This window comes from Kryptolebias marmoratus, linkage group LG15 (genome assembly GCF_001649575.2).
Source record: "Kryptolebias marmoratus isolate JLee-2015 linkage group LG15, ASM164957v2, whole genome shotgun sequence".
Lineage (NCBI taxonomy): Eukaryota > Metazoa > Chordata > Actinopteri > Cyprinodontiformes > Rivulidae > Kryptolebias > Kryptolebias marmoratus.
This window is the reverse complement of record NC_051444.1, coordinates 34,442,916-34,469,743: the sequence shown is the minus strand read 5'-3', so window position 1 is coordinate 34,469,743 and position 26,828 is coordinate 34,442,916. Positions and strand designations below refer to the sequence as shown.

The 26,828-nt window shown below is 37.5% G+C and overlaps 1 protein-coding gene across 2 annotated transcripts in view; it reads right to left on the bottom strand.

The window, feature by feature from the left end:
* Positions 1-26,828, bottom strand: part of LOC108249366 (multiple epidermal growth factor-like domains protein 11) — a 254,217-nt gene that overhangs the window by 131,901 nt on the left and 95,488 nt on the right. The window lies entirely within an intron of this gene.

Genomic DNA, 26,828 nt, shown 5'->3' with positions numbered 1-26,828 from the left:
GAGGGACTATGTTTCTCAGCTGGCCTGGGAACGCCTTGGGATTCCCCCGGAGGAGCTGGCCCAAGTGGCTGGGGAGAGGGAAGTCTGGGTCTCCCTGCTTAGGCTGCTACCCCCGCGACCCGACCCCGGATAAGTGGAAGACAATGGATGGATGGATGGATGGATGGATGAAAAAAAAGGCTTTCTATGAGGAACAAGACAGTCGGACTCTTCTGACAGCAGGAAATGTGCGCTGAATCTTAGTGTTTAAGAGTGACATTTTAGATTTTATGCTGCTTGGATTGAGCTGCTTGCTGTTATTTAGTCCACCTGGAGGAAATGCTGAAGGATCATTTTTCTCCCAACAAGTAGGGCGATCTGAAGCTCCGTCGTTGGAGACAGATATCACAGTTCCAGGCAGTGAGGAGAGCCAGTCACCCCCAGGGGTTGTGGAGAAATTAGATTAAAAAGTTTGTTGGTAAATTAATTTTGACCAAACACAGAGGGCATGCTGATGCTGCTGGAGCCGTTAATTGGACTTGGCAGCAGAGTGAGTCCACTCGTCAGCACTGTGTGTGTGTGTGTGTGTGTGTGTGTGTGTGTGTGTGTGTGTGTGTGCGTGAAGGTGTTGTGTCAAGCAGGACGATCAGTGTCCCCTTGGATTGTGTTTTATCGTTCAGGACCTGAAGGAGGTGGAGGAGAAACATCCAGAGGAGCTGCAGCCTTGGTGAACACACTGTAAAACCTCTGGGGGAAAACAAGGACAGCAGTGTTTGCACACAAATGTTATAAAAGTTCTCCATAAAACACACACACACACACACACACACACACACCTCCTCAGGCCTGCTGCTGAGCCCCCACCTCTATCACGGGCTTGTTTTTAATTTGCCCTAATCTCTAATCACTAAAATGCACTTGATTATTCCAAGAACTTTAATTACCAGTTTACAAGTTTTTACTATTTTTTCACCTATATCAAGTCAAATTGTGTTTGTTTCAAATATTTCAGGCCAATGTTATGATATTGTGTGTGATATGTACAAGACACGGAAGATTGAAATTTAACTGTATTGCTTTTTACAATACACTGACAAAGACATCCATCCATCCATCCATCCATCCATCCATCCCTCCATTTACAGGTTTCATTTGAAAAAGGTCCAAACAGGGAACAATATAAGTCTTTAATCCTGCATTTGTAACCAGTATTCTTTAGTCATGTCAGCCATGGCTCCTGGAATATCGAGCTTGCTTCAAACTGGAAAAAATTATCTTTAAACTTTAGACAAGATCTAAACTAAAATTACATAAATTTTACCGAAATATTTAGATTGATTTCTTATTGATTCACAAACCAAATTGCTTTCTTAAGTTGTCTTTGCTTTGTTTCATCCCACAATCATGTCAAACCTACATTTTAATAGGGACAAAAAGATTATGTATTCTTGGATTGTCTCTGCGCTCCAGTCTATTTACAGTAAATGCGTTTCAGCTGTATTAATGTGTTAAAAGCCACACCAAATTTTTATGTGTGAACGGGAATGTGACTCTAAACAAGCAGACAAAAAAAAACATATTGGCTTTTCTTACATTGTCATTGTACTGCATGTTTAAAATCTACAACTGGATTAAAGGAATAGTTTGCATTTTGTTAAAGTGAAGTTTTGTGGAGTTATCAATCAATACCTTCAGTAGAAATTTCTAACTTGCTCAGAGAGTTATCCATCCATCCATCCATCCATCCATCCATCCATCCATCCATCCATCCATCCATCCATCCATCCATCCATCCATCCATCCAACCATCCATCCATCATCCATCCATGACTGCTGGAGACTATTTGGTGACTCAAAGTTGTGAGACAATGGGCAGATTTTCTGTTCCACTCTTACTGAATTTTGAGTGTCTGCTATAAGTGAGCTGTGTTTGCGTTTTTGAAAATTGCAGTCTACTTTCGTGCATGTTTCGCAAAACTGCATTCTTGCTCGTGTGTACTATTTTGTTGCCCACCACCGTACATCATACCTGCCTAGGCTTGTTTTGGACCCACCCTGGCAGCTGCTCCGTATGATTTCATCTACTGGAGATGGTTAGATAGTTTTAATAAGTGTGTGAATGCTGATTCACACTGTTTTTCTTTTTATTTATTTTGTACATTTTTTGAAATATAACTATTTCTGAATACATTGTGCTTTTTTAGCAATTCATTTATTAAAACAGATACAAGTGTCTGAGATGAGCTTCCTTCATAGGGTAGCTGGGCTTATCCTTAGAGATAAGGTGAGAAGCTCCATCAGCTCTGCTGGGAGTACAGCTGTGGCTCCTTTGCATGAAAAAGAGCCAGTCTGATTAAGATGACTCCTGGACGCCTCCTTCTGGAGGTTTTCCTGGTGTGTCAGGCTGGGAAGAGATCTCGGGGCAGACCCAAAACTATGTATCCTCTCTGGTCTGGGTACGCCTTGGATCCCCCAGGAGGAGCTGGAGAATGTTGCTGGGGAGAGGGTTGTCTGTCTTTCTCTCCTGGACCTGTTGCCTCCACGACCAGACCACAGATAAGTGGTAGAAGATGGATGGATGGATATATCGAAATGTTTAACTCGTTCAGAAGACAGGTGCTACCACTTTGGGTTTTTGTAACTTTTACACCTTTAAAAATATTTAACATTATTTACATTTTGTTTCCTCGTGGAAAAACACTGAGATCAGTTCCTTCAAAACTTAGGTCTCTTTGAAATCTGTCTCAGTATATTAGCTCTATTTTTGTCTTTTTATACTTCTTTTAGTTTTTGCTCTGCTACCTTTAGCTGCTCTTTTGCTACTTTAAGCTTTCAGCTAGCAAATTTGATTCTTTTAATTTTTATGAAATGTTGAATGCATTTAGCTGGTATTTGCTTCTTTAAACCCTAACAACTCAGTTTTGGCTTCTTCAGTTACACTGTTTTATGAAACTGTAAATTCTTTTAAGTGCACCGCTAGAACTGTATTTTTTGTTAACTGTCACGTTTATTTTTTGCTACTGTCTTTGTACCATGTTGCTGTATGCATTGTTTGCACGTGTAAAATAAAACTTGTATTGAAGTGTGAAATAAACTTTTGTAATCACTTAGTCTTGGTGCAGAGCTTCCCTTCAGTTTCAACCTGGGTTGTGCTCTCCTTATAACAACCAGCCTTAGCCAACACAAAAAGGCCTATAAGCGATTAAGGTAAACGATTCAAAATGACTGCTAAAGCCAATTGAACTTAAAAACACTAAATTGCTATAACTTAATCAGTTCTATAGATACTGAGCCAAACTTTGGTGTGGTAGTAGCTGACACATACTTCATGCTCTACACATTGCACAAGATTTATGTTTAAAACTTTAGCATTAACTATTGGAATCAACTCTTGTCTGTCTTTTGGTAAAATATATGAATTGAAGGCTTGTCCAGGATATAAACCTGGGACATCTCGTCCTACACGTTCAGATACTTCCTTTGTAATTATTTCCAGGATCTCGTCCTCTCTTCTGTTTCTCATCCACAAGAACTCGACACAGAGCTGCACTAAAAGACCTGCTGAACTCTGTCTGCTGGGTAATAAAAAAATACACTTTTCAGACGTCTTTTACTGAATAAGGTTCAGAGATGGACTGAAATCTCAGGACACCTCCAGCTAATGGTGCTCACCTACCAGTTTCACCCCCTCTAACATAGGCAAGAGGTATTAGCTGCCTGATGAACTTGGTGCTAATGGAGAGCAGTGGGAATCATCAGCATGTGTCAGAGTGACGGAGCACAAGGCTCCAAATTTAGATTAAAAAAGAATCAACAAAGCAATCAAAAAATAACTGACCTTAGAGTTTGTTTCCTAACATTATAAAGATTAGAGCGTCAGGTTTTAAATAAAGAGAAACTAATCATTTTATAAGCATGGTTGAATTTTTCATGTCCTGTGAGACCATCTGAGAGGGAGGTGAAAAGGTTTTCATTAACCTTCCAGCCTGAAGCAGCACTATCACAAACAGCTGAAGTATCTGCCTAATGCAAACTTGCTCTAGTCTAATGGAGCAGCATCACTGAAAAATAATTCAACTTTACAAGCTGGTGAAGCACAGAAACTGATGAGCCATGACTCACTCACATTCTGGTGTATAAATACAATAATATACATATTTATTTGGGTGGATGGAGGGGTAAGAGAGGGTCTTCACTGTAAAGCTTACACACCTCTGATTCATATGAATTACAGGCCTTGCCTTCCTTGAAGGAATGCATATCCCCCACCATCCCCCACCATCTTTCCTGCCAGAGTTTTAAACTAAGATCATCTTAGGATAAGAAATGAGAGAATGATAAATGTTTGGGTCAAACCTTTATGCAGTGTCTGTTAGCACTTGAAATAGGTTTGGGGAATTACTGTTAACTACTACCACATCAAGTTTTAGCTCAATATTTATAAGCTGAGTTTTAGTTATTTTGGTGTTGGACTACTGTAGTGTCCATACTAAACAAGACTGACTCTAAAAGTTAGCAGTTGTAGATGTTCATCCAGTCATACTTCCTGTAAGTTTTATTAAAATTCATGAAGTGGTTCATGACTCTTGACTGTAAGTTAAGATCTTGTGCAATGTGTAATTGCTTAAATATTTATGTAATTACTCATTTTACATCAAATATTTTTTATTTAATTGGTATTACTCTGTAGAAACTTAGTTTGACTTTGATACTAAAGTTGTTTTTATTTTTTGTAAAGGCCAATTTAAAGTGATCATAACTTATTTAGGACTGCAAGAAAAGCAGGAAACATTTAAGGGGTGAATACTTTTGCAAGGCACTGTAGTGTTGGAATCTGTAAGGAATGGGAGTGAATACATATACATGCACCAGTTTTCAGTTTTATAATTTTGGAATGGTTTAAATCAAGGTTTTTTTCCCCATTATATTTTGTAGAATTATTCCTAATAGGTTAGGATGTTTTGTAGAAAGATTACCAAGGTAATAAATAGCAAAGTCTGATATTTACCGGACATGCTGATGTTATGTTTAGGTGGTTTGTTACTCTTCCTGCATGCTCAGTGATGAGCTACATGTCAGATCACTGAAAAACACGATGCAAACAAACTGACACAGAGCTAAAAATGAGTTTAAAAACACCAGATGACAAAAACACAGACAAATTGCAGACTGCGTCCACATTTTTACTTCTATTTGATAGAAGACAGGACAGGAGAGAGAAATAAATGTTCCGGCTGAGAAAAAAGATAAAAGCAGGGAGAAATGCATCCAAAACAAAGAATAAATTCATGTTTACCCTGAGAGAATGTTCATGTCGGTCCCAGAATAATTCACAGGTACCTGACACTGAGAGAGGACATGAATATCCGTCCAATGAAGAGACTCTTTATCTCCTCGCAGCTCCTAATTAAGTCCATTAATTGGACTTTGTGTTTGGACTTTTCTGCAGGGTAGGTACAGAGAATGGATTCCTGTGAGACTTTAACAGACCGCCAGCTCTCCTGCTGAAGCCCTTGAACTTGGTGACCCCTCAGATAAAAACACTAAACAGTGAGAATGACTAAGTCCTGGTGTCTAATTCTAATGGAGGTAATCTTCATGAAAGGCCACACTGAACTCTGTTCCCGGGGGTGGGGTGTGCAGGTGTCCTTCCTTTTCAGCTTAGAACAGCCTATCAGCTCCTAAAGGGGGGCTTAGTTCCTCCTTTTCTGGAGTCAATTGCTTGCTGAATTGGCTTCTTTTTGTCTCCCAAAGGACGAATGACCTTCCTGTCCCATTCAGGCATGCATAGTCCCTGCTCCTGCACCGGTGTGAATTGAAAACTCATCTCCTCGAGAAAAATGTCACATCCAAATACAACCTGCATCCTCGCCTCCCTTTTGTCTCCTTACAAAGGATGTTAACCTCGTTCACCTGCTGTTTATCTCCACCTATGAGTTATTTATCTGCTGCCTTTCATCAACAAGTGTTATCCAAAACAAGTCAGTATCTCCAGGAACACAAATGCCTTCACGTGCTTTTGAATTTCATGCTGAAGCTTTTATTTCCCTGAACTTTGAATTTTAGTGCTAGTTAGAGTCCTAATGGGCAATCTGATTATTTCTGGATTAAATTAAAGGCCCATATCACCCGCCACCTTTCATGCCAGAGTTTTAGACTAAGATCATCTTATGATGTGAAATGATGGAGTGGTAGCTGTTTTGGTCAAACCTTTAAAATGACAATAAGCACAATCTTAGGCAATATATAATATGTTGTATGTGTATATATACAGTATGTTGTAAATCACTGTCAGCTTCAACCACAACAATATCTGTAAAACTCACTGAGGTGTGGCCTTTTTGTGTTGGCTAACATTGTTCAGCTGTGGTGGCCGTCCTGAAATGAGTTGACTCTAAAAGGTAATCAGTTGCAGATATACATCCAAGTGCCCATCCAATGAATTCAGATACTTTTCTAACAGACAAACAGGGTTGACTCCAACAGTTAATAGTTTTACGGTTTTAAGCAAAGAAGTTGTTCTTTCTCATGAAGTCTGTGTCGGAGGCAAAGTTCAGCTACTATTACACCAAAGTTTAGCTCAATAGCTGTAAAATTGGCTGATTTATAGCCATTTTAGTATTTGATCAGTTGGCTTCTGGCAGTCATCTTGAGTCAGGTAAACTGTAAAAGTTTTACTTTCTTAGAATTCCATTAAAATCCATCCAATAGTTCATGAGATATGGGAGGCAAACTGTACAGACAAACACACACAACCTTTACCTTCAGCTGCAGGTGATAAAACACCTAAAATACTGTTCAGAAAAAAAGCATTACTATTATTATTATTAATAATAAATAATCTTCATAGGTAAAGAGACGATCTGATCACACGGTTTTGATTCTTACAACAAGTAAACCTAATAGTTTTGAAGCCCCAAGGAAAGGTGGTAGTTTGCCACTTTCAGCCATAAGCTTACAGACAAAAAGCCACGGCACTTCAGAGATGGTCCTGATGTAGATCCCTGGCAGAGAGGAAGCTGCACAAAAGTCAACATATCTTCTGTCACTTCTGCCTCTGATGAAGGGGAACTGATGCTTTCATGTCACATGGAAACATTGTTTTCTGACTATGTTTGCTACACTTTTCAAATATGTCTAGTTTTCATACTCCTCAAATTTGTCAAATACAAGTAAAAATTCAAACATATTGAACCTGAGCATAAGGGAAGATACTGCCAGGCAATTCACTGGTTGGAACCGAGAATGCAGCTAAGTAATCAATGATCGTAACGTAAAAATGCAAGATTAACTCTTTCTTTCATTTGACAGATATCACATCTCTGCTAATCTTTCCTGACAGTTTTCTATGATACAGCACATTTGTAGCATTTTGTTCAAAATCATCTTGTTTATATCTTTTTACAAATGATCACTTTTGCATCATTTTTAGAAAACTGTGACGTGTTTCATCTTTAAATAGCATCACATTTGTAGTAACCCCCACAAATGTAACATTTGGAACAAATCGTGAACTCTTTTCTCTGTTTGTATAAATTATCATGTCTGTGGATGAAAGAAACACCAGAATTTAACATAATTATACCACATATGAGCCAAATTCACAGCAATTTTAAACAAATATTGATGTTTTTTCTTTTAAACTAATTATTTTCCATATTTTTGTAAAGTAGAGTTCAACATTGCCATGGTGTATCACTGGGAATATCTGAAACCTGCGTACCACTTTTTCTTGGTAAATTACAGTTAATTAAAAAAATGTTGACTTGTTTTTGTGACATTTTGTCTCCACATTGCTCCTTTGGAAGGAGCTTTCTTAATTAGACAATCAAACTGAGTCTCTACTTTGATAGAACAATAAAAACAGTCTGCTCCGTCAGCCTCTGATTATTAAGAATAGAAAGAAATAAATGAAAACGTGTAATCACTTTTAAAACCATAATAATAAAGTCTAATCTGTACACATAAACCCAACAAATAAATTTATAAACATTCAATATTTTCACTGTATTGTTTCATTCATTATTTTTATTAAGAACAACACAGTACAATGTTTGTAAAGGTAAATAAATAAATAAGGCACAAACAGGTATTTTGGCAGTAATATTAAATGCCTTCTATAAATGAGGGCTGATGTAGTATTAGAGGCTTAGTGGTTTACTCTTCACTCACACTGATTTTGAAAAGGATGTTCTGCTCAGGATAATCAAGTTTTGTTTTTTGTTTTTTAACTCTTGTGTCTTTCTTACAGCGCTAACAGGATGTTAGCATTTTTTAAAAGGTCTCTTATGTGTATGGGAAACAGTTTTGATGCTCACGCAATAATATCTTGTGTGGACTAGAAAAGTGTCCCGCTGTTGTTATGATATTGTACAGTATCCTACTTGTGTGTGTACCATAACTGTTGTTGCTATATTAATATTTGTTTTACAGGAGCGGCTCTAAAATGGTTCAAATCATATTTATCTCATAGATTTCAGTTTGTTCATGTTAGTAATGAGTTTTCTTCATACACCAAGGTTTGTCATGGAGTTTCTCAGGGTTCACATTTTGGACCAATACTCTTACTTTTATATGCTTTCATTAGCATACTGGCCAACATTTGAGAATGTCAGTGTGGGACAACATAGTGTAAAGCGGGCACCACTGCACCCCTCCAACCACACACACATTCACATTTCAAGTATTACATTATCTGTGTTTAAGTCTGTCTGCCCAAATATATACAGTTGCATATAAACAGCTTATCTATTCATCAGCTGATCATGTCTTTAAAACATCACTCCCAGAAATACACACTAACATCACAGATTCAACAGGATTTTCCTGAATTCTGATCAATTCATTTGAATTAAACACATATCATAGTTGCTCTCAAGTTTTGATCTTTCTCTCCATCCTCTCAGCTGTTATATTGTAAATACTGATCAGTAAACAGCTGTAACTTGTTATTTATTAGTAATTAGTAGCTTTAGCTAACCTGAACATTTCCAGGCCTCCTCTTGATGCTCAGAACTTCCTGCTGTCTTTCAACCACTCTGAAAAGCTTTCTTTCCTGCCTCCATCTTTATCTTTCTGCCTCTCCATCTTTAGCTCTCTGTCATCAGATGAGCAGGTCTCCTCTCTGCTGGGAGATTGACAGCTGTCAGTGCTTCGGGAAGTGGGCGGGGCTTACGGTACACTGCAGAATGAGTGCTTTCACACATTTAGATGCCAAAGTAACCAGATTTGTCGCTAGTTGCTTTAAAAAATGATAGAGGGATCTGAAAACTCACTAAATATAGAGTTAAAGTGACAAAAAGGCCGTGTGTGTGTGTTTTTTTGTGTGAGAAATACAAAGTGTGGCGTGAGGGCCAAATGCGGGACTTTTGGCTGTCCCGCACAGAGTGATGGGGGACAAGGGACAGGGGGGGCTAAATGCAGGACTGGCCCACCCAATGCGGGACGGTTGGCAAGTATGCATTAGGTAAAGATATTAAGTCAAGTCAAGTCAAATTTATTTATATGGCACTTTTCAGCAACAAGGCGATACAAAGTGCTTTACAACATGTGAACACAAAAATACCAAGTCAAAACACACACAACAATATCTACTAGGATAATCTAAATGAAATCATGAAACTAAACATATCTAGAACATGAGACACTAAATAAGACACATATAAGCTGAGATAATATAAATGAAATCATGATAAAGTTGAAACTGAACTAATGTTTTTTTTTAGGTCAGGCCAGCGCTAAGAGCTAAAAAACTTTAATTTAAAAAAGTATGTTCAGCATTGTCGTTTTCAAATCTACATTAATTTGAAAGTTGATTTTAAAAAAGAAAGAAAAACAAATACAGCTTTGAACAAATGTCCATATTTGTCCTTAGAACATGTCCTGCAGGTGACTGACATAGTGGCTACCGCTGGTGTAGATCCATAAAACTACCTCTTTTATTTCTTATTTGTTGAAAACATCAAACAAAAAAATCACATCAAATATGCTTAATGATGAATATTTTATCTTCAAAATAATAAAAAGAATCCTTCTTTTGTTGTTTTTAATGATTTGCAGACATAATAAATTAATAAATTAAAGCCCCAGCCTTCCTTGAAGGACTGTGTATGTCCTGCTGCCTTTCATGTTGGCAAGTATGCTAGAGTTTGTGCATTTTTGGCTGTTTTGGAGACCTTTTTAGACAAAGTATATTTTTCATGTTTTTTGATGCCTTTTTAGAGTACTTGCATTTTTGGCTGTTTGCGTACTTATTAGAGACAGTATAATTTTCACTGTTTTTGATGTGTTACTGTATTACTTGTATTTCTTGAGGTTTTGGACAGAAAACTACTGTGTGTTAATTTCACTGTTTTTATGCCTTAATAGAGCTTTTGAGAGTCTGGCAAAACTTTTTATATACAACTGTATATATTTGGGCAGACAGACTTAAACACAGATAATGTAATACTTAAAATGTGAATGTGTGAGTGTGTATGTATGGTTGGGGGGAGGGGGGGTCACACTATGTTGTCCCACATTGACATTCCCAAATGTTGGCAAGTATGAGAGAGGCAGGTGAAGTGTTGCCTACTGTCCAAGCCTGTGGGGGCAGTGCTATGATCTGGGGTTGCTGCAGTTGGTCAGGTCCAGGTTCAGCAACAGGATGAGCTCAAAGAATGAGGTCAAAGGTCAGCTGACTACCTGAATATACTGAAGGACCAGGTTATTCCATGAATGGATGTTTTCTTCCCTGATGGAATGGGCATATTCCAAGATGACAATGCCAGGATTCATCGAGCTTGAATTGTGAAAGAGTGGCGATTGCAGATGAGGGGTTAAGGTCTGGACTCTGTGGTGGTCAATCCATGTGTGAAAATGATGTCTCTCACTCCCTGAACCACTCTTTCACAATTCAAGCCTGATGAATCCTGGCATTGTCATCTTGGAATATGCCCATTCCATCAGGAAAGAAAACATCCATAAGTGATCACTGATCACGATCATTCAGGATTTTTTTCCAGCCACATTTCTTCCTTGAAGACGATGGGTCCCCACTATCCTTCCAGTTTTTAATAACATGTTGGACAGTCCTTAACCCCACTGAGAATCTTTGGGATGTGCTGGAGAAGGTCAGACTCCACCATCATCAATGCAAGATCTTAGTGAAAAAATAATGCAACAGTGGATGGAAATAAATCTTGTGACACTGCAGAAGCTTATTGAAACAATGCCACAGTGAATGCGTGCTGTAATCAAAGTTAAAGGCGGTCCAACGACATATTAGAGTGTGTAACCTTTTTTTTGGTGGTGACTTTTCTTTTGGCCAGGCAGTGTATTAAGCTAACATAAACATAAACTAAACTAAGATTTAAGAACCTCAGCTCAACAGATTAAGATAAACTATATTACTTTGCTAAAACTAATTCAACTAAAGTTTTTTTGGGGGGGGTTTCCGCCCCCCTCCATTTGTCCTGCTTTTTGATTGTCTTTCTTTCTTTGGAGCCTCTTTTTGCATATTTTCTGAATTAAATTATTATGAATCTGGTCAGCTAGTCTCTCACTGCAATAGGTCAGATTTTCTCAACAAGAAGAAAGGGCACAGGAGAGCCCTCTTGACCCGACAGGACATATCCAGCTGGACCCACCATGGATTCCTGTTGGCTACCCTAACTTATGTATGTAATAGATCATTTTCATCAGGTATTTTTCCTGATAAGATGAAAATTACCAAGGTAGTTCCAAATTATAAAAAAGGTGATAAACATATTATATCAAAATATAGACCTGTGTCTCTGTTACCTCATTTTTCAAAAATATTAAAGTTATTTGTAAGTGGACTTGATCATTTTATTGAGAAATATGAGTTATTAAATGATGATTAGTATAGGTTTAAGAGTAAAAAGGTAAACATCATTAGGATTAATGGATTTTCTAGAAAATATTTTGGCAGCCGTTGATAAGAAATTATATACTGTAGGAGTATTTATTGGTTTACGTAAAAGCATTTGATACTATTGATCATTCTTTAGTATTACATAAAGTGGGACATTAGACATAAGAGGTATTACCAAACAGCTAATGACGGGTTATATAAATAATCAGTCTCAATATGTTGAAATTAATAATACTGAATCACATTGTAGAAGAGTAATTTGCAGCGTACCACAAGGTTTGGTTGTGGGGCTAAAATTTATTTAAATGACATTTTTGACATGATGGGTGGAAAAGAAGGTGAACCCAGAGCGCAGACTCAGTTTGAAAAAAGGAACTAATTTATTAACAGAAACAAAACAAAGGCTGACGGGGCAGCAACTAGACTTAATAACAAAACTCACAAACAGGAGGGGAGAGACGAGACGAGGGACCAGGAAGCTCAGGAGGGAAACACACAACATAACGACCAGGACAGCGAGAAGAAGGACAACGAACCAGCGAGGAAGTGGAGAAAGTGACCGGGTTTTAATCAGGTGAGATGATGACAAAGCTAGGAACAGGTGTAGCTGGGCGTGACAGGTAAATGAGAGAGACTGAGGAGAAGTGAATGATGGCTGAGGCACAGAGACAAGACAAGAAAAGAAACACAAGATAAACCCAAACCCTAACAATTTGTAGATCATCTAATAAGTTGAAACTTGTTACATTTGCAGATGATAATAATTTATTCAGGAAATGATATGGAAAACCTGGTATTGTAAAAAGGGAACTAATATTATTGAAAAAATGGTTTGATATTATTAAAATATATTTAAATGAAAGTAAAACTAAATGTATGGTGTTTAGTGGAGCTAGGATTAAAATGAAACTTTATGGAGTGGAAATTGAAAGAGTAAAATTTGGGGGAATAATCGTTGATGAAAAACTTTGTTGGAAGCCTCATATAGAACACATTAGATAAAAATGATCCAAACTTAAGTAGAAGTTGTTTGCTCTATTTTTCACTTATAGTGCCACATACAGTATGTCCTATTGCATAGACGTTTGTGATATTGTCTATAAACTAACATAGTAATTAAACTTCAGAACAGAATAATTCCAATAATAAATATCCACAGTTATTTTGCTTCTGCAAATCCATTATTCATTATTATTATTATTATTCATATACTTTAAAATGTAGTGATATTTAGTGGTATTTAAGAAGATTAGAAATTTTATATTGGGCTAAAAACAAGCCTTCCTGCCTGCATTCAAAGGTTTTTTAAATGAAGTGAAAGTAATTATAATTCAAGGGTTTTTTAATTTTTGAAGTAAGCAAAGTATAAACTAATGTCAGTTATAGATTTGTCTCAGTTTTGTTAGGATTTGGGGTTTTTTGAGTAATCTTTTATCTTCTTCTTTTAGGTTTATTGTTTTCATTCATGTTATTTCTTGTAATCTGTGTGTTTTTGTTGTGTATTTCTGCTCCCTGTGCGCTCCATATTCCTTGTGCCACTATCCGCCTGCCCTCAGATCAGAGGTTTTCACTCAGCCTGCCACGACCACTTCACCTGTTAGTCTTATCTTCATTCCTTTATGTTCAGACTGGTCATTTTCTCTCTGCTGGGTCCTTGTTTGTGTCTCCTTGCGTCTGTAAGTTTTTAGTTGTTTGTTTGCTGCCATGTCTGCCCTTTGTTTTCTTTTATTCAAAAATTAATTAATCTTCAAGCTCCTTGTGCCAGTCTACAAACAACGTTTATAGTATATTTTATAGTAATATAAGTTGTGGTGATGGCAATAATATTAATATATGGAAATTAAATTATTATATTAATGATAATACTATTAATGACAAATAGTAATAATGATTTATATTAATATGTATATAGAGAGACAATATCATTTTATATTGTATTGTATATTCATTCTTATTTCTGTCAGGTTTGTGGACAACAGAAAGGAACCCTGAGCGCAGACTCATTGCAAAATAAACAAAACAAAAGCTGACAAGGCAGCTTTTTTTTGTTGTTGTTGTGGGCAGAACAACAAGGTGATAAGGTACGGAGCACAGCAGCAAACGGCAAACAAAAACAATGAACCAGCGACTAGTGGGAGAAATGACCGGGTTTTTGAGTACTGAGGGTAACGAGGGAAGTGGAAACAGGTGAGTGGAAATGATTACGGACAGGTGGAGATGGGCGTGAGAAGGAGGACAAAAGAGTGACGGAGGAGGAGTGAATACTGAGCAGGAACACAAACAGGAAAAACCCAAACCGAAAACACTAACTAAAAACCCACAGAAAAACAATAAAGAAAACAAAACAGAAACACAAACAATCCAAATCCTCACAATTTCATATTTATGATTTATTTTCTTTTGTTCATGTGTGGTTGTTGTTTTTACATTGTTTTGTTCTGGGAATCCATGGGAAATTGAAAGGAGCCTTTTACTTTTTTAGCCATAAAGGGTTTAATTATTTGTTTGTTTGTTCATTTGTTTAAATTTTTCTTTAGCACGACTAAATAAATCAATTATTCATTCATTCATTCGTTTATTCAATAAATTGAAATGATGCTAGAACGGCTGACAAACACATGAGAGTATTAAATCTTTTCATTTTCAGGGATGGTGTCCAGGTTTGTTAAACACAGCCAACTGGCCACACATGTTCCACTTCCTGGCTTTAACTAAATGCATTATGCAAAATAAAAAGTTTTTTTTTCTGTCTAACTGTCAAAGTTCATCCATTACAAGAGACATAAAAACAAGTGAAGAAGCAGCTTGAAGCTCATCAGTTAAAAAAAGCTTGGTAATGTAATGTGTTGGGACATTGTTGGTTTCCATGGTGACAAATGGAGATCTGTGCTGAGTTCATCACATATGTTCAAGTAAAAGACAGACAGCAGAGTAAAGGCTCTATCCAAGTGTCTGTTATCAAAGGTAACAGCTGACTTTTTTTTCCAAAATACCCCACAGAAAACACGATGGATTAGAAAAAAACAGCTCTATGAGTTCAGGGGTCATCAGCAAACTTCCTGTTACTGTCGCCTTTATCAACCTCAGCAGTACTTGTTTAAAGGAGGACGTTGGTGTCTGCTGAGTTTTTAAATGCAATTAGAGTTGAAATGAAAATTATTTCAGTTGCTCAGATGAAACATGCTGAAAAGAAAGCAAATCCAACTAAATAAAACTCCTTGAAAGTGCATCATCCTAATAAACTGTCCTGTAGAAACTCCTGCCCCTCTTTAAGGGGGTCAATTCATAAACATCTGTCTGTTATTCCATGGTTTATGCATCTCCTACCCCAGCTTTGGAAAAAACATCAAAATATGAATCTCAAAGAGGAATAGTGTGCTATAAGCTGTAGTAGCAGTACATTGTACAACACAGTTCAAATGAGCTGAAAAAGGTCACCATAGACAACGTTGGGACTTCAGTGAAGCTGATGAGAAAACCCAACCCTGTTTAAAGCTCTACAGCTCAGCAGAAACATTCAAAGTTTAAACGGGTCACAGAAAGTTGCACTTCACATGACTGAACTGACATTTGGAGGTCTTTAATGGTTTTAACACAATCACAGTTTGATCATTTTTGGAGATTTTACCACAGAATGTTATATTTTGATGATGTCACTCATTAACTTTGGAGTTGTCTAAAGATCTCTTACTCCAGCTAACTTTACACCTTTTATAAATGGTTTTTACACACCAATATATATATATATATATATTTCTTTGTCTGTTTTCACCCAGTGTGTCTCTCACTGCTGTAGAACATGGTTTTCTCTAAAAGCAGCGTGCACACATCCAAACTCTTATTGACTTCCACTGTATCTGAGCTCAAAATTTTCTTTGCAAAACTGACAGTGAAGGGTGTTTTGAACTTGTCATAAAACACTGCAGAAATATAAAGAACAGTTTTTTTATGTTTGTGATTCATTTTTGCCCCAACAGGTTTTCTAGCTTTCTTACTGTTTGATGTTTACATCCCTGTTCTGTCTTTCTGTGTTTCTGTCTGTCTGTCTTATTAGGAGTGCTGTCAGGAAGTGATAGAAACAGGCATGCGGTTATTAGCAATGTTTCTAACTTTTTAAGTCTTTCACTTTTATATTGTGGGCCGAAAGCTAAAATGTTTGAGAAACACAGGCTTACCGTATTTTTCAGACTATAATCGCTCATAAAAGCCTTCAATTTTCTCAAAAAATGACAGTGCACCTTATAATCTGGAGCACCTTATAAATGTAAGAAGTCATAATGTTTCAGTACAACTTTGGTAAACTACAAAGCTGCACAGCTTGCAGCATTGAGGCTCAGTTATAGTCGCTCTTTGTAGTATATAATCCAGTGTGCACGGACCTCAGCAAGCAGTGGAGGCGTTTATACTCGATGCTTCTGTCGGTGCAGGATCTGTCCGTGAGTTTTGAACCGTTTGATTATCTTTGTGATGTGTCAAAGAGGGATCATATAAATGCTGATACAGGCGAACCAGCTCTGCTAGAGCAGCAAAATCGTCCATTTTGAATGGAGCACGGCGCGCGCAGTCTGCGCTAAGTTACAAAAATCAGGAGGTGCGGCTGATATGTGATAAAAGTTTGAAAATGGAGCATTCATTGACAGTGTGTCTTATAATCCAGTGTGCCCTATACTGTGGAAAATACAGTAAATTATTAGAAAGGAAGTCCCAAATTCTTGTTGAGATTTTAAAAATAAAGTTGATGAACTTTGGAGTTTCAGACAGGAGCTGCATTGATACCATCTATATTGTCTGTGTTGATTGAAATATGCAGCAGGAAAGTACCTCAATAACAAAACTAGTGTGACTTTAGTCACCTCAGGTGTTGGTGAAAGTCTCATTAATCCCCGTTGATCAAAATGATACACTTCTCAAACTGCAGAAGCAGCAATTTGCTTCTCATCTGCCTGATTCTATTAAGAATCTTTACTATCTAAAAGTGTTTCTCTGCACTGTTCTTCCTTTTTATCTGATTTGTCCTGTAATCTTTCTCATTATAATCATATTCTGTACAGGACATGATAATTTTCAATATGATTTGTCCTTATCTGTCCACTGTTTTTCTTTTTCTCCTTGGCTTCTTGCTTCTCCTCTTCTGTCTTTGCCACTGCAGGCTTTCATTGCTTCACTCTGTCCAAACTTCATCCCGCCTGACAGATAAAACCACACTGGAGTTTGGAAAACGAAGGTATCTGAGGCTCTGATTCTGCAGCAGCTAATCTGCTCAGCTACAGAGAAAATGTTTTCAGTGTCCTCACCGACACAAACAACTTGTGTACGATCCACATCTTCAGGTAATATACTCTGATTTGTGTTCTTACCTCTAAGCTGTACAAAAATATATTCTGAAAATGTCAAATAAAACCTTGTCTCTGAGAAACCACATAAACGTGCTCCTTCATTTTTGTGCAGAAATCATAACTGCTGCATCATATAATCAATATTTTTATCTTAAACTCTGCAGAATGTAACATTTATTTATTCTGAGTTCAGTTCTTTCACCAAGAGCCAAAATATGGATACAGCACTGTTTAAAAGTCTTAATCTATATTTTATTTTTTTCCTTCAAAGCAGTAAGACTTTCCTGGAACCATTTAAAGTGGTTTGGATCAACCCTTCTCCAGACTTTCTGAAGCTTTTTCAAAGATCTTCTTTGGACTTTGGCTACTTTTTCTCTCAGTTTCAGCTCATACATTTTTAGAGGAATTTTTTTAACTCTATGTAAATTCATTTAGGCTTAAAAAGGCTCCTAAACTTATATTTTAACCTATTTATTAATAATTTTTTTAGTTGAATCAATCAAAAATACTAAATATAAGAAAGATGTTAGCTCCATCAGAGTGATTCTCAAACAGCTGTTAGTTGAAAACGTGGCTTATTGCAGTATGATGTGCAATTTGTCCTTAAAACATGAGAAAATTCAACAAGTACTTTGTGTTCGTTGTGGTAAAACCAATATAGACTGCAAAAATAGAAATTTGGATGCAACAAATTAAACAGAAGGTGGTTTAAAAAGATTTTCTGTGAATGATGTGTTGTTGACAGCTTACATTAATGTATTTGTTCCCATCTTGCAGCCTAAACCACTACGAACTTAGAGAAGCTACTTTCAGGTTCAGAGTCTGTACTGAAACCTGTTCTGAAATCTAAAGTCACTACAAAACATTTGGCTAACATGAGTCTGTGACTTTTGATTCCTTTTTTAATCTTAAAAAGAATACCTTTATTTTGATCAGTTCGTCTTTATTCTTTAACTTTTTGTCCTCAACATTTCATCTTGAAACGTGGAAACAAAAAAATCCTTCCTATTAATTATTTTGTAATCTGAGTGGCCCTCGCACATCGCCCTAGCTGCTCTGTGGAAGCACATTAGGGGGAGAAATTGTCCTTTAGTCTGGCTCCAAAATAATCCCATATCTCTAATGACCTCTGAATGGTTTGATCCAAATGTCATCCCTCAGTGATCAGGGTAAAGCTTTAAAAGAAAATAAATGTGATGAATCTTTGAGTCAAAAATGGTTTTGTTTGACACTTGAAAGATACATTTTTTACACATGTTAAAGTTGTTTCATTAAAGTTCTTTATTTGGTGTTTGAATGGTTTTCATCAATAACTGACAGCGTGACTCTCTCCTCAGTTCACTCATCCAGCAGCTCACATGTTCACATGTGAAAGGCTTTCACTGCACTCATCACTCTCAATATTCACCAAACATCATGAAGAGTGCTGCTCTCATGCTGAGCTAAAGAGATTATAAGACCAAAGAACAAAAAAACAAACCTGTGGGAAGCAAACATGACCACAGGATTCATCTCCTCTAACCAATCGAGTAAAATCAACAAACCTGATGTTCACATCGGAAAGAATCTGTCTCACTGCGCAGCTTCTTTATGACTTATTACATTCTGCTGGTGATGAGCAGTGTTTGGATTTGAGCTAAAACAAGAGCTCCAGCTGAACTAAGGAAAAACATGTTGAAATTTGCTAAATCGATTCCTTGAAGGAATGCATATGCCCCGCAGCCTTTCGTACCAGAGTTTTAGAAGATCATCTTGTGTTAGGAAATGACGGAGCTGTAGCCGTTTTAGTCAAACATGGAAAATGTCATGTGCAACTACATGTGTCACGCTCACATGTCTGTGAATGACTCCACATCACACTTTAGTTCAATATCTGTGAAAATCGACTGAGTTAGAGCCACTTTTGTTCTGGTTTGAATTAGACTGACTCCTGGTTGTAATCTGTACAGTCAGTGATAATTTTATGAAAGTTTCAATAAAATCCATTCATTGGTTCTTGCGATATTTTGCTAACAAACAAAAAGGGTTGCCTTAATGCAAATGTTTTAAAGCTGAACAGATGTTTTGAAGCTAACATCAATTGAATGAAAAGCATAAAATATGCTTATTGTAAAATTTTCAAAAAAAAAACAAAAACATTTTTTTTTATATCGAACATTGAAGAAACAACTTGGGTGTTTTTGGCTTTTTCTGTGATTCCCCCGATGTGTGACGTCCTCAGAGTCACTGAGGTTCATGAGAATTCAGCCATTCATCAGTGAGTGCAGTAACTGCTCGAACAGGACATAAAATACCACTGGAGTTTCATTTTTTGGCTTCCCAAAAGATAAAAACCTTCCTTAGATTTGGATTCATAAGCTCCGATGTGGGAATTATTATCAGAACTCTGGTTCAGACCACCTCAAAGAGAAACCCAACTATTTTTAATTTTAAAAGAAAGGCAAATGGAGAGGAGGACATCGCCACAGAGAAGGAGACGAGAATCAGGAAGTTTTACTTCAAGCGTGACGTTGTGAGCACACTGTAAATGTGCACGGTCATTTAAAGGTCTGAGCTGCTTACAGGCCGACAGCCTGAGATCAGTTTGTGATTCAGAGCAGTTTGTTACTGATGAAAAAATATCAACAATCCATATGTGATTAAACAAATGTCATAGTCTGAAACTGATGTTCCTTGTCTTACTCTTACTCTTTAAGAGTTAGCATCCAGTTAGCTTTGAGTTAGCAACATTAGCTCTCTCCTGCCGTCGTTATGTTGATTTGCAGTGTTGTGTACTGATGTCATGACAATGATCTGGATGTAATCGGTTCTCACCCTTCCACGTTACAAACTTGGTCGTTATGCATGTTGTTTAGTCGACCATGACGGTCCTTGTGATCATCAGAATCCAAATCTGAAGAGTTTTCATCTGATTACAGAGATCCAGCCATTGGTTCAGGTTCATACTGGTATGTTTGAATGTCCATTACTCCTGAAGTCTTCCAGCATTTCTTCATATACATAAAAGGCTTCTTTTCTCCATTTCAACTAGTAAACAACCAGACAATAGCAGCATTCTTGGCCGGCTGGGGCACAGCGCTCGTCATGAACCCAGGACAGCAACTCCGCCCCATAAATCATCTACTTCTGAAATTATTGACTTAAATAGTAAAAACAGTTTGTTTACATTTAAGGTAAAAAAAAAAAGAGGTCCCTGCAATGTTGTGTGGATCTGTTTGAATAAATCACATTCATGAAATGTCAGGGTTTTTTTTTTATTACAGTTTGCCTTTAGGCAAAGACCTTGAGCACTGAGTTATAACTGTTTTGTGTTTTCTAAGGTCAGTTGGCTGAGGTGGCCATCTTGAATTGGACTGACTCTAAAAGTTAATGAGTTGCAGATGTGCATCTACTAATTATTTCCTAAAAATTCAAATAAAATCTGACCTATGGTTATTGAGATTTTTTGGCTAACAGAAACACGTGAACACATGCAAGCATTGGCAAAAACATTATCATCTGCCTTCATCTTGTTGGGGCAGCAATAAATGAATTTCCAGGCACTGTTAGATGAAATCACGCAAACAGGTTTATTTATATGTTTTGCACAAAATATAGAGAGCATTAAAGACAATTAGGAATCAATATTAGAGTCCCAGGTCTGAACAGGGAAGCTCCGAATCAAAGCTCTCCTCCTCCAAGTCAACACAGGAGCTTTTATTAAAGATATTGAAATACTGGACCAGAAGGAGGAGTTAGGGAAAAGTAAGTCAGTCTGGTTCCCATGAGGAGAAAATTCAACATCACTTCTATAAACAAGTTCATTCTGTGAGAACCCATGGCACTTGGAACAGAAGTCATAACATTATCAGGACTTATAAACAATAGGTGTTACCCTATAGTAAATTCTGCCATTACAATCTTTTGGGGGTGGATGGTAAAAACCCTCAAATGGATGCAGAAACACAGACAGACACCAATTGAAGAGAAGTTGGTGTCTCTACTTCCAGAGTTCACCAACTTACTGGACCGGGTTCAGCTCATTTAGATTGTTTCCTTCCCTCAGACAGGGACATTCATGGACAATCAATACTTCATCTTTAGCCTAAGTGCTGGATCTGTGTTGGCCTCAGAGGGGCAATAAATACAGGTAAACAAAGAGAAGGAGAGGGCTGAGGGGGGCTCATTAGAGCCTAAATCCCCCCCACGCCCCACCCCTCGAGCAAACCTCAGGTTTACACTGCAGGTGGAGAAAACAAATACTGAGATAAAACACACACATTTTTATTTTGAAGATGGAATCAATACAAATAATTTACCTTTGGACTGACCGAAACATCTGAGAACAGATGCTGCACCCACTGATGCTAAATTAGTTTTATATAGGTCTGTAATTCTGAGCTTTTAAACCTTTATTTGGACTCCAGCAAAGTTATAAAACCAACAGCAGTCCATGACTTGATCATCAACATAAAGGAGTTTAATCCCAATGTAATAGTGGTAAATTAAACACTGAATATTTCAAAGGCTGTCTTAAAGCAGTAATTCCCAACCTGGGGGGGGGGGGGGTTGTCTCTCAGAACCTCATCTGCTCAGAGGTTGTGAAAATATCAGTATCTTGTTTGTGTATAAAACAAGTCAATTTCAATAATTAAAACTCTGTATTCCTCATGCTTCAGAAAAAACTGACAGGTTACCAACAGAACAACTCACCATTGTGCATGCGGCACTGTGGAGAAGTGAATGATGACAGGAAACAAAGACAGGGAACAAGAACTGGACTAAGACAAGGCTAACAAAGATAACTGAATAAATTAAACAATAAACTCAAACATGAAGACAACAAAAGCAATAACCTGAATACAAAAACACAAAGAAAACCCAAATCCTGACAGCATCACACAATGATAATGCCCCATGGCTTCAGGATCTAAGATCTGAACACACCAACCTCCCAGAGCAAAAACCAGTAACCATAACAGTGGCAGACATCCAAGACAGAGTCTCAGGAATGAAAAGCTGTACTGCAGAAGGGCCTGACATGATCCACACCGACTGGCTGAAGAAACTGACTGCTCTCCATGAAGACCTGGACAGAACAACTGAACCAGCTGCTAATGGGACAGACACAAGGAAGTCAGCCACAGCCAAGTACCTACAGAGAGTCAGGCAGGTCCTGAAGAGGCAGCTGAATGGTAAGAACATAGTCCAAGTTATCAACACATATGGGGTACATCAGGAAGAAAGCCCCCAATGATGATCTGCTAAGTGAGTGTCTCAGGCAGTACGAACCCAGTGTGGAAGAGGAGAAAGAGGAACCCTCATGGAAAGATAAGCCCCTGCAGGGCATGTACCACCGGCAGATTGAGGAAGTGGCTGATATCAACAAAATGCCTAGAAAGGGCTGGACTGAAGGACAGCAGATAGGTATTAATCATGGCAGCACAGCAGCAATAGAGACTGGGTTCTATCATACCAGGCAGGACCCAAGATGGAGGCTGTGTTAAGATGCCTCTGAGACAGTCCAGCAAATAATAGCAGCATGTAATATGCAGGCAGGCATAGTGTACATGGAACGCCATAACCAAGTGGCTGGAATAGTGTACAGGAACATCTGTACCGAATATGAATGAATGAATGAATGAATGAATGACTGAATTGGAGGTCCCACAGTCAAAGTGAGAGACTCCACCTAAGGTGTTGGAGAATGGCAGGGCTAAGATACTGTGGGACTTCTAGATACAGACTGACAAACAGGTGATGGCTAACCAACCGGACATTCTGGTGATAGATGTAGCAGTCCCAAGTGACTGTAACATCAGGAAGAAGGAGCATGACAATTTTGAGAAGGACCAAGAACTGAAAGAGGAAATAGAGAAGTTGAGGACAGTCAAGGCCTCAGTGGCACCAGTGGTCATCAGAGCTGTGACCCCAAACTGGAAGAGAGGCTCCAACAGATCCCAGGAACAACCTCAGAGATCTCTGTCCAGAAGAGCTCAGTCCTGGGAACAGCTCAGATACTGAAGAGAACCCTCAAGCTCCCAGGCCCCTTGTAGAGGACTCATGCTTGAAGTGAAAGTTGAACTGCCCATGTGGAACAAATAGGGCTACATGGGAATTTGTTTGTTTTTTTATTTCCTGCATGCAAGTAAACATGTCACGAATCTGCATATCAGGTAATTATCTTACATAAATGTTTGCTAGAGCTGTGTGTACATGCACAGAGTTTGATATATTGACAAAACTATGTATTTTTATGTAAGACTGTGCATTTATGATTACATTGTTGCCAGTTTTTACAGAAAAACTGTCTGTGTGATTCTCACAATGTTCTTGTAGTTATTATTTCTGTTGTACAACTACCATTTTTTTTTCATTTTACAAATAAAGGTTTGTAACTGTTCACTTTATTGTTTTATTATTTTGATAAAGAAATTAAGGTTGAACTTTCAGGTAAAGGAAAAATTTCCCCTCCTGTTAAGTTGAACATACCAAACAGAAAGATGAAAAGTAAAAGCATTTGTTTCTTTTAACTATTATTAGCATGGGAAGCTTACACAGCAACAACTCAGTTTGTTGCTCAGAAAAAAGAAAAATGGCTAATGAGCTACTGCACTGTTTCAGATAATAATTTGTTAAAAAGATTAGTTATTTTAAATGTGATTAATACATGACAACCATAAATACTCAGGCTTTTAATCAGGAGGTAAAATGGAAATTATGTCGACAGATTCAAAGAGTTGGTGAATCACATTTCTGCACACAGACAACAAAATTAGACATTCCTCTGAACTCCAGACCAGTCAAATACTGTATGCTTTAGATACAGACTGCAGGGAGGAAAATGTAAACAAATATTTCTGTATTTTCACTCTCTACTGGACCTGCAACATCTCTAAAAATCAAGGAATAAATCAGAAGTGGAGAACAATAAAAAAGATGTTAAACTAATCTGGAATAGTTTCATATTTTACAATATTATAAAACATACCAGCTGCAAACATCTTTTCACATTTCTAATTCTTATTATGACTTTTCAAAGTCACATTAAATTTCAGTCAGCACATGAAATAATGAACAACAAACAGGTGTGACACACACACTTATAACACATTAAACTGACCCGCTGATAGATGCATTTTAACTTCCTCATCAAAACTGAACCAAAAGACAAACAAGTTCATAAAAAGAAAAAAAAGCAATTTATGACTGATATTTTACATCTTTCTGCCTCAGTGTCAGTCACACCCATTAGTTCATCAAGTGACAAACACAAAGCTGCTCTGGACAGGATTAATTATTTTTAACAGCTTTACGCCATAGTTAAAGCCACTCCATTTCCATTTTGCTGTATTAAATCTTAGAAAAATAAACACAGTTACTTCACAAGAACAAAAAAATCATTAAATGTGAATTATTGAACATAAGATCTCTCTCCTCTATGTCTCTGTTATTTAATGATTTGATAACTGATCATCATATTGATTTGTTTTGTCTTACAGAAATCTGACTACAACAGGAGGATGTTGTCAGTATAAATGAATCCATTCCTGCTAATTATCTACATGTCGAGTTGGAGGACTAGCTGCTATTTTTCAGTCAGGATTATTGATTAATGCTGAACCAATTATTAGTTATAATCTTTTTGAGTCTTTGACCCTCAGTCTTTCTCCTTCAAAATGGAAATCAGAAAAAAACCCTTTCACTTGTTGTTATATATCGTTCACCAGGCCCTTATTCTTAATTTTTGTCTAAATTCTCAGATTTTTCTGTCTGACTAATTATTGAATACTGATAGTCATAAGAGTGGGGGAAATTCAATACTCATGTAGATGTTGAAAGCAATAGCTTAAACTTGGCCTTTAATAATTTAATAGAGTCAACTGGTTTTACTCAAATTGTTCACAAATCTACTCATTCTTTTCATCATACTCTTGATCTGTTCTGACATATGGCATTGAGAGTAAGCACCTAAATATAAATCCTCACAAAATGCTGTTCTGTCTGACCATTTTTAATAACCTTTGGGTTTACACTGACTGATTATACAGCCACTGAGAGAAAATGTCATTACAGTAGATGTTTATCAGAGAAAGCTGTAGCCAAATTTAAAGAACCTCTTCCATTATTATTTTCCTCTGTCTTGCAGAGTAACACAATCGAGAGCAGAAACTTAGATGATCTTTTTGATATTATTACAACTTCAATGCAAACATCACTTGATAAAATTGCTCCTTTGAGGAAGAAAGTGATCAGATAGAGAAAGCTTGCTTCTTGGTTTAGTTATTAATTACGTACTTTAAAACAGTTATCTAGAAAGAAACATGGAAGCTTGAGAAAGGTGACTAGAACCTGATTTGTGTTTGGACTGTTTCTGTCCTGTAGAGCTCTCTGAATTGTCAACAATAAAAGCTTCATCCAAACCATCAACCATCATGCTGGATCCCATCCTAACCAGATTGTTCGAAGAGATATGTTTCCTCTAATTAATATCCCCATTTTGGATCTGCTCAATTTGTCTTTAATGGGTGGTTATGTACCACAGAGCTTTAAGGTTGATATAATTAAACCTTTACTCTAGAAACTAGATCTTAATTCAGGAGTTGTGGCCAATTAGGGCAGAACAACGGCTTAGTGGTTAGCACTGTTCCCTCACAGCAAGAACTAAAGTGGTGTCGCTGGTGTTTCTCAATGGCAAATCCAAACAGCCAAATTCCAGGTCTATTCCACCAGATCCGACCGAACAACTTTCTCCAAAATTTATCCCATTTCATCCCAGAGTCCATGAACCACATCTAGTCTCTGCGATTCTGCTCATGTAACATCACAGTCTGAGTGTTGATCGCAGATCCCACCACACATGCCTGGCAGCCTCACGGTGCTGCTTACAGACTAAAATCATGCATGTTAGGCTGCCTTCAGGCCTAAGCCTCCCTTGAAAAAGAGATCTGTTATTTCAATGGGACTTGCCTGGTTAAATAAAGGTTAATAAATAAATTATAGACCTATATCTAATCTCCCATTCATTTCCAAAATTCAGGAGAAAATAGTTGCAAATCAATTGTGTGAACATCTGGACAAAAATAATCTGTTTGAGGAGTTTCAGTCTTACAGCTCATCATAGACCAGAAACAGCACTGCTGAAAGTTACCAATGATATTCTCCTGTCCTCTGACAGTGGACTTGTGTCCATATTTATCCTGTTAGATCTCAGTGCTGGATTTGATACAGTTGATCACAATATTCTATTATAGAGCCTTGAACATGACATTGGGATCATAGGAACAGCTCTGAAAGTTTAAATCATATTAATTTGATAGATTCCTGTTTGTAAATTTTAAAAATGAATCTTCTTCATTCACCAAAGTTTGTCATGGAGTTCCTCAGGGTTCAGTGCTTGGATCAATACTCTATGTTTCCATTAGGTAAAGTTATTAGACAGCATGGGATAAATTGTCATTGTTATGATGATGAATTATGAATCAGTTATTTTTATCCAGGATATCGCGAATACAAGCGGCTGAAATGAGTTTCCTCCGCAGGGTGTCTGGGCTCTCCCTTAGAGATAGGGTGAGAAGCTCGGTCATCCGGGAGGGACTCAGAGTAGAGCCGCTGCTCCTCCACGTCGAGAGGAGCCAGTTGAGGTGGCTCGGGCATCT